The following is a 9105-nucleotide window of genomic DNA, read 5'->3' on the forward strand; positions in this document are numbered from 1 at the left end:
TCAGTTAATCTGTTTTTTGAGTTCAACTCAATGACTTAATGATTCAGTCCCAGCTCACTATCAGGAAAGATTATTAGTAAATAAACTTTCAATTAAAATTTTAGACCGTCCCTCACAAAATCGTATGGCTTTAGAAGAGCTATAATATAGCACGCAAGCCATGTGGACCACTTTTATGATACTTTATGTTGCTTTTGCATGCTTTGTAAAAGCTCCAGTCCATATTCATTGATATTGCTTGGAAATGAGCAACCAGCACAGACATAAATGACAAACATGAAGATCAGTAAATTCAATTTTCAATTTTATCCCTGTTACACAGCACAATTCGAAAGTTCATCAAGTTTCTAATCTAGTACATTTGTGTGAGTGTGTGTAGGTCTGACTTCCTTTTGTATGCAGGCATCACTGACATGCAGCAAGCTCGAGTTCCCCATGAACAGTGACTTCAGCCTTTGCTTTTCTGTGAGTGAATCTGTGTTTTTGGAAGATGATGTCATTGGGTTGTCATAGCGTTCAAAAAGACACACCCCCTGAACCAGTTTATACATTTGAATTGGAAATTGATTCATGTCATGATATATTTATGTTACCTTTAAAGATCAACCAGACATCTTAAAAGACAATATGTGATACAAACATAGCTTTCTGACGTTCTTTATTGTCTTCCAACCTCAGTTTTCTGCCATCTTTTGGACATAGGGGTTCAGGTTTATTCAAAGCAAACATCCGAATGGAGGCCGCAGAATGACTGTACTGTAGGTGCCAGACGGGGAGATTTTTGTATCTGAGAAACTGCTGATCTCCCGGGATTTTCACACACAACTGTCTCCAGAGTTACAGTGTGAAAAACAAAAAAACATGCAGTGCTGCAGTTTTGTGGGCGAAAGCGGGTTGTTAATGAGAGGGGTCAGAGGAGAATGGGCAGACTATTTAAGCTGACAGAAACGCAGTGGTAAGTGAAATAATCACACGTTACTACTGTGCCATGCAGAAGATCATCTCTGAACGTGCGAAGCGTCAAACCTTGAATTGAATGGGTCACAGCAACATGCAAATCTACACCGGGTTTCTCTCGGTCAGTTAAGAGCAGGAAACTGAAGCTACGCCAAAACTAGAGAGCACAAGATTGGGAAAACGTCTGGTCAGAAGAATTTTGATTTCTGCTGTGCAGGCGGTAGAATCAGAATTTGGGACATGGGTCCATCCTGCCTTGTGTCAGCTGTTCAGGTTGGTGGTGATGGTTTAATACTGTCTGGAATATTTTCTTAGCACAAATTAGGCCATTTTATACAGTACCAACTAGGCATTATTTGAATGCCAAGCCTCCAGAAGAATTGTTTTTGGCCATTTTGCATCAACTAGCCACATGATAATATAGTGTTCAAAATATTTAAAGAGAAAATAATCTATAGTTTCCCCCGCAATGCTTTCAAAGGGATAGGTCACCCAAATATGAAAAATTAAAGTTCTGTCATCATTTACTCACCCTCATGTCATTCCAAACCTGTCTTTCTTCATGTGGAACATAAAAGAAGATGTTTTCAAATATGCTGGCAACCAAAACAGTTTCTATTCCCATTGACTTCTGTTGTATTTTTGTCCATACAATACCAACATTCTTTAAAACAAATAAAATAAAACTTAAATTTTTGGTTGAACTATTCCTTGAATATGTATACTTAAGATATTAAAATGTTTAACTTTTTTTATTTACATTCACCAAATATGATAATACGACTTTAATTCTGCTTTTTTTTTAAAGATTACTATAATCTTTAATTAGATTAATATCAGAAATAATGAGATCACTGTCTAATGAGAGTTCCCTTTCAGTCGGTCACTCCGAGTCACGTTGGTGACCGACGAATTGGGATATCGCTTCGATAGACCAATCTACTTCGAGTGTAAACTAAACGAGCCAATGCACATTGGCATGCAATTATTGCATCCAGCTGCCGCTGATCACAGCGTGAGTATAATAAGGCAGCAGGTGCAATGCATACCAGCTTTTCGCTTCGGAGCCGAGCGACAACATCGTTCTGCTCTATATTCATTTAGAGAACTACGAGTTCAGCACGCTCTCGGAAGCTTTCTGTGTTGGCGAGACCGGCGTGCTTCAGCGGTGGTCGTTCCAGTGTCGAGTGGGTTGCGCACTTCAGGCTGCACTACACCCTGTCGTGTTGCAAAGCGGCCATCTCCCCTGTGCGCCTCAGCACTAAAAGAGCATTTCCTAAAGAGCAAATTTCTCTAAAAGAGCTACACGGGTGCGTCTTTATAAAGACGACGGATCGTCCTTATAAGGATGCCGTTTCACCCGTGCGTTTCTGGGTGCGGTCGTTACCTGGCACCGGGTGATGCCTGTGCGCCTCAGCACTAAAAGACCATTTCCTAAAGAGCAAATTTCTCTAAAAGAGCTCCACGGGTGCGTCTTTATAAAGACGACGGATCGTCCTTATAAAGATGCCGTTTCACCCGTGCGTTTCGTTACCTGGCACCAGGTGATGGTCAAGATCGCTGCCTCACGTGTCTGGGCATCAAGCACGCTAAAGTGGCCTTCGTGGATGAGTCATGTTCTCATTGCGGGAAGATGACCATCTCGGAGCTGCGAACCAGGTTCCGCTACTCGCAAGGGGGCGGAGTCCCACTGCCGCGATCTGGGGGTCGTTCTGGCGGAAGGCAGACGAGAACCACTTCCAGCAGTAGCGCGGGCGGTTTGAGGGTTACAGTGATGGCAAACCCCGCAGGGAACCAACCCTCTGGGGACCATCACTCCTCTTGCTCCTCCGATCCAGTGGAGCGACCCACGGAACGCGCTGGGCCCTCTTTAAAGAGCGTACCAGCGGTATCCAGTGGACCTCCCCCCGACCAGATGTCGATCTCAGCATCGGAGGGAGAGCTGTCCGATGAGGATTCGGCCGCGCTGCCGCCCTCCGGTACGGTGGCAAAGCCTGAATCGGATCCGGAGAAGACAGCTTAGCTTTCCCGGGCCGCCGAAAGGGTCGGGATCGAGTGGAAACCTCCACCGTGTCCCAAACCCTCAAGGCTGGATGATTGGTTTCTCGGGGTGGCTCGCGCTGGTTCTCAGCGCCCCGCCCCGGTGCCTTTCTTCCCGGAAGTGCATGACGAGCTCACCAGATCGTGGACGGCACCTTTTACTGCCAGAAACCGGCCGGCGGGCTCCTCCTCCCTCACCACCCTCGACGGCGGTGCAGCGAAGGGGTATTCGGCGATCCCCCCGGTGGAGCGGGCGGTAGCGATGCAATTGTGTCCTAAGTCCGCCTCCTCCTGGCGGGGAGACCCGGTACTTCCTTCCCGGGCCTGTAGGCATTCGTCTGGTCTAACCGGCAGTGCCTATACGGCTTGCGGGGAAGCTGCTTCCGCCTTACACGCTATGGCGTTACTGCAGGTGCACCAGGCTAAGGCACTGAAGGACCTGCACGAGGGTGGTCACGATCCGGAAGTTCTGAAAGAGCTCCGAACCGCCACTGACCTCGCGCTCCGAGCGACGAAGGTCACCGCGAGTTCTCTGGGTCGTGCAATGTCCACGCTTGTGGTCCAGGAGCGCCATCTCTGGCTGTGTCTGGCAGACATGAGGGACACCGACAAGGTTCGGTTCCTCAATTCCCCTGTGCGGTGGGTTACGGCCAATCTTGGACCTGCGAGTTTTGAACCGGGCCCTTCATCGGCTACCATTCAAGATGTTGACGCAGAAACGCATCTTCGGGTGCGTCCGTCCCCGAGATTGGTTTGCAGCGATCGACCTGAAGGACGCGTACTTTCATGTGTCGTTTCCGCAGCGTCCCTGTTCCAAGTGGAGTGGGTACGTTTTCCCAGTGTTATCCAATCTCACTCAGTAAGGTAGTGCTTTGGAAAATGGTGAGTGGAACTACTTGTCCCGAGCCCTGGCCTACACCAGATAGGGGCGCAGGCGGCTCGCACAGGGCACTGGAAGGGGCAGCACCATGGCGCTTTGGTAGGGATCCCAACTCATCGGTCACCGACATTTCGCTGAAGGAGGGAACGGAGACGTCACGTCGCCACAGTTGCTGTACAACCGCTGAGCGGCAGGGTCGCCGACTCGGCTCCTCAGCGAAAACCTGGTATGCATTGCACCTGCTGCCTTATTATACTCACGCTGTGATCAGCGGCAGCTGGATGCAATAATTGCATGCCAATGTGCATTGGCTCGTTTAGTTTACACTCGAAGTAGATTGGTCTATCGAAGCGATATCCCAATTCGTCGGTCACCGACGTGACGTCTCCGTTCCCTCCTTCAGGGAGCGAGGGTTACCATACGTATCCAAGACGTTTTTCATTTTGTTGAGAGCACTAGTTTTTTACTGAAAGAAGAAAAAACAAATATACTTTTTAACATTTAAAATATACTTAACTATCTTTAAAAATAACATTAATACATATTAACTATACAAATTAACAAAGTTCCACTTAGTTGCTGTCATTTAACAATTTGCATCAATACATTGACTAAAGAAAAGCCAATTATTTGTTTTTAATATCACACAATCTTTTTCTCACACAGTATGCAAGAGTTTTTATATAAAAAAGAGCTGGCTTTATATTTTATAATGTGGTCCCTCACAAAGGTGATCATGTTTGGGGTATTTTCACCTCAAAAGTTTAAAAACCCCTGCCACAGAATACCTTTGGAATGTGGTGGAACAGTACATTCAAAGTTTGATCATGTAGATCATGTAAATCTACACTATAGGCCAGAATCTGTAAGGAATGTTTCCATTCCAAGCTGTTCTGGGGTCAAAGCAGAGGTTATAACCAGCATTCGAAAAATGCACCTAAAGTGACCACTGAAAACAAAGTTACTGTGAACATGAAAGTGAGGTTATTTAAATTTTCACACAAAGGTGGAATGAGCCGTTGTTCATTTACAGACAATGTGTGCTTTGCGGACAGGTTCCATGTTTGATGTTTTCACCCGTTTCCTCTGAGCGAAACCCCTGTTGAGTTCCGCTGTTCCTTTACCAGGTAATTAAAACCTCCTTGCTGACCTTCACAAACAGAAAGCTGGTATGAAAGTCATGGTCAACTGCCTTTGTACAGAGTATTATAGAAAACAACAACAACTACAAAAGTAACCTTCCTCACAGCAGCGGACGTGGGAGGTCTTTGATTGTGCATATCAAAGAATCGCTCCCCCTGTGTGCTCATAGTAAGCTTCCCAAGGTCAGACTCTCTACCTCCAGTACATCACCATGGACTGGCGAAAACAGTGCAAGGTGTTGGATACAACTTTTTAACCCAAATAGGCTGTACGAAAAAGTAAAGTATGGCTATTGTGGCCCTTTTTGCTGTATACACAGATTCTGTCTCAATCATGTGAGAAAATTAATCAAATGTTACATATTATAAAATGGTTAGTTATATTTCTAGATGCTGGCTGGTCATAACAACGATCCAACCATGCAAAAATACATGATATATGAAGTAAAATACATTTTCCTCATACTCAACTGCTCATCATCTTTTTTTTGGATAAGAATATTTTTAGGGATTTTTTGGGGGGGGGGATTTGTTTTGTTTTTTTCCTCCAAAACGAAAAACGTTTTGGGGGAACTATACAACTGTTCAAATGTTTGGGGTCTGTAAGTGAAAAAAAAATCAATAGATTAGTGCATTACATTAGTGAAAACTTTATATTCATCAAAGAATATTAGAAAAAAAATGTGTTTTGGTTTCCACAAAAATATAGCTTTTATAATAGCTTTTTTCAACATTGATAATAAGACATGTTTCTTGAACACCAAATTAGCATATTAGATTTCTAAAGGATCACATGACACTGAAGACTAAAGTAATGACTGCTCAAAATATATTATAGTTTAGTATAGTATAGTATACTATAGTATAGTACAATGTATCGAATAAATGACACTTTAAAATATATTCAAATAAAAAAAAACTGTTATAAAATATAATAATAAAATTATATAATATAATTAATAATAAAATAATAATATAATATAATAAAATAAAAAATCTTACTGATTCCCAAACTTTTCTAGTGGAATAACTGTGGCTAATTTATATTTTCATAGCATCATTTTGACCGGCAGGGTCGCCGGCTCGGCTCCTCAGCGAAAACCTGGTATGCATTGCACCTGCTGCCTTATTATACTCACGCTGTGATCAGCGGCAGCTGGATGCAATAATTGCATGCCAATGTGCATTGGCTCGTTTAGTTTACACTCGAAGTAGATTGGTCTATCGAAGCGATATCCCAATTCGTCGGTCACGACGTGACGTCTCCGTTCCCTCCTTCAGGGAGCGAGGGTTACCATACATAACCGAGACGTTACTTACATTCTAAAACGTCTCATAGCCAGTGCCATTTATTTTTAAACGTTGAAAGTAATAATTTAATGCAACAAACTAAAAGGGGCATCAAAGCAACATTAATCAAAATAATTGGAGGTTTCTTTTAGAGAGTGTTGGCATAAACAGCCACCACACTGGAACAATGTGAATACACAGAGCCAGTGCACCAGCAGACAGAAGAACATTTCAATAGCGATGGAGCTGAACAAAAAAGGAAAGGAGGGAAAAAAATGTGTCACTTGCAGCTGTGGACTCCTAATCCCTCTGAGAGAAAGAGGAGAGAGAGTGAAAGAGAAAAGAGCATTTTGGTAGTGAACCTGTGAGTGAAGCACAAACTCAGAGGGATCCACAACTGCAAATAGTGTTTGGAAATGTTCATGTTTAGCCTCATGTGTTCTGGTGGTGGTCCTCAGCATCACAGAGACAGGTAGAGAAGGCCGCCTTCATTTTAATTGCTTATGTGTTGTTTCTCATTACAAGCGACCTGCAGTTCTAAAGCATGAGCTGTTTAGTACAGAGCTCTTTTATGAATGAGGCCAAATCTGTGGAGGCATGAGGCAGTACTGGGCCATTTTGTCAGCAAGGAAGGTCCGAAGAGAATTTAGCGTCCTCTCTGGGGTGGATGGATTGCCACCTACCCGTGCAATCATGCACCATATGCCGAGCGAGAGAACACAATAGAGAAATAAAAGAGCTTTTGTGAAGGCAGAGAGGATGGAGGGAGAGATAAAGGAAAGGCTCCGTAGAGGCTTGCGTCAGACAGACAGAAAAAAGTCAAGACATTTACAGTGCCGGAGGAAAGAATAGAGGAAGAAGACATGGAGGTGGTTCTTAAACTATTGTACTTCAGGATATTGGTTGCAAATTAAATGTATTTGATAAAAATCCTAAAGTAACTCTTGCTAATGTCACGTGTGGCAGTTTTGGACTGCATAAAGGCTCTGCACAAGACACACTACATGTTCTAAATGTCAAACTCCACCTGAGGAGCTTGGTCAGTAATTGGCATCGTGAAACAAGACAGTTTGCGGTTTTATTGCCCATTGTGCGTGTTTGGGAACAAGTAGCAGGACATTTTCGAAGGAGAGACATAGGAGAGGGGAGATTTTATATCCTGAGGGAGTGATGTGGTATGACCAGAGCGTGGAGAAACAAAACGAGAGAGAGAGAGCCTTTTTTCCCACCGTTCCCCAGAGGGTTTCATGTAAAGTCGGAGCAGTAAGAGAGATGCTGATAGGAAAGAGGTAGAGCTCTCAAGCAGAGCCCAGAGCTCACAAACAGACTGCTTCTGTCTGGATTTACTGATCAGACACAGTACACCCAGACAACTTGCCTCAACCATGTGCTAATGTGCCAACGGTGTGCTAACTGCTAAAGCTAACCAGCGAAACGTCGACTTGTTGGCCGTTGCTCATTTCGCATGTGAAGGGGATATTTATTAACGACACAGCAGCAAAAAAACAAACAAACAAACAAAAACACAATTCTAAAGCACAAAGTATATTTTAGGTTCACGCTAGGATATAGGGTTGTGTCAATAGATGATAGTTTCGTGTATCGACGACAGTCAGACATACGTCTTGTGGCTAATGCCTTTGAGGATAGCAAGACTATTATTATTATTATTATTATTATTATTATCAGGCTAGTATTAATATTAGGGCTTATTTGTTCCATCATATTTCTTTTACTGCTTTTCTACAGTGTTGTGCGTTATAACCAATCACACACGATTCCGTTAAGTTTTTGAATGCAATGGCCAATCAGAGGAGTTCAAATTAGTCATCACTGAAACACTGTAGTTTTGTTGTTAAGTGTGCACGGTCGCTGACTGAAGTCTGCTCTCTTGCGAATTCTCTCATCATAAACTACAAAGTGTAGATGTAGTGTGATGTAACAATAAGAGATTCATTCATCATCCATTGTATCATAAAGTGCATATACTCGCGCTAGACTGAAGTCAATGATGATGTTCTTTGATTATGTAAATGCTCGTTTCCTGTAGCTGCTGTTTGAATAACTGAGGAAATGTAGGCATTAAAATTAGTAACTTACAATGTTTCTATTAAATTGTTATCATGTTAAATACAAATTCAGTCATATTAAAAATATTTTAGAACATCCATATGCTACTTGACTAAAAAGATATAGGGCCCTATCATACACCCGGCGCAAGGTGCGGCACAAGTGTTTTTGCTAGTTTCAGCCCGACGCAGTTCTCATTTTCCCGTCCTGCGCCTCGTTGTTTAAATAGCAAATGTATTTGCACCCATTTGTGCACCCATGGGCGTGCTGGTCTAAAAAAGAGGTGTGTTCAGGCACATTGTTGGCGCGTTGCGATTTTGAGAAACTGAAAATAGACTGTGCCATAGACCAACTCAAATATGGTCTAAAGTCTGGCGCAATATTTTTTCTTTGTTATTTAAAGAGCGCGTTAGTAATATGCGCCTATAGGTGGGTGCACAACGCGTGTACACTTTGCTTATAACACACACAGGGACGCGCAGCAGCACACAAACATTTTTAAAAATGAAAAATTACATTCCGCCATGTAAATAGCGAACCCGCCATGGCGCGAGCACAACTGGCTTTTAAAGGGGATGGGATATGAGACTCTGATTGGTTTATTGCACGTTACGCCCAAAAAACACCCATTACTCATTAAGAGAATAGGGACAACCCGTTTAGACCATGCGCCCGGGCGCGCCAACTGTTTTCCCGTCGTTAAACTAGCAAAAGTGGATTCGGACA

At 43.3% G+C, this 9105-nt stretch overlaps 1 long non-coding RNA gene across 1 annotated transcript in view; it reads left to right on the forward strand.

The window, feature by feature from the left end:
- The first annotated feature begins 1091 nt into the window (after positions 1-1091).
- Positions 1092-9105, forward strand: part of LOC107716771 (uncharacterized) — a 23284-nt gene continuing 15270 nt past the window's right edge. Inside the window, exon 1 of the long non-coding RNA XR_001637251.1 lies at positions 1092-1230. This is a non-coding gene — a long non-coding RNA (uncharacterized LOC107716771). The remainder of the gene's footprint in view (positions 1231-9105) is intronic.

Source organism: Sinocyclocheilus rhinocerous, unplaced genomic scaffold (genome assembly GCF_001515625.1).
Source record: "Sinocyclocheilus rhinocerous isolate Xijiao unplaced genomic scaffold, SAMN03320098_v1.1 scaffold1441, whole genome shotgun sequence".
NCBI lineage: Eukaryota > Metazoa > Chordata > Actinopteri > Cypriniformes > Cyprinidae > Sinocyclocheilus > Sinocyclocheilus rhinocerous.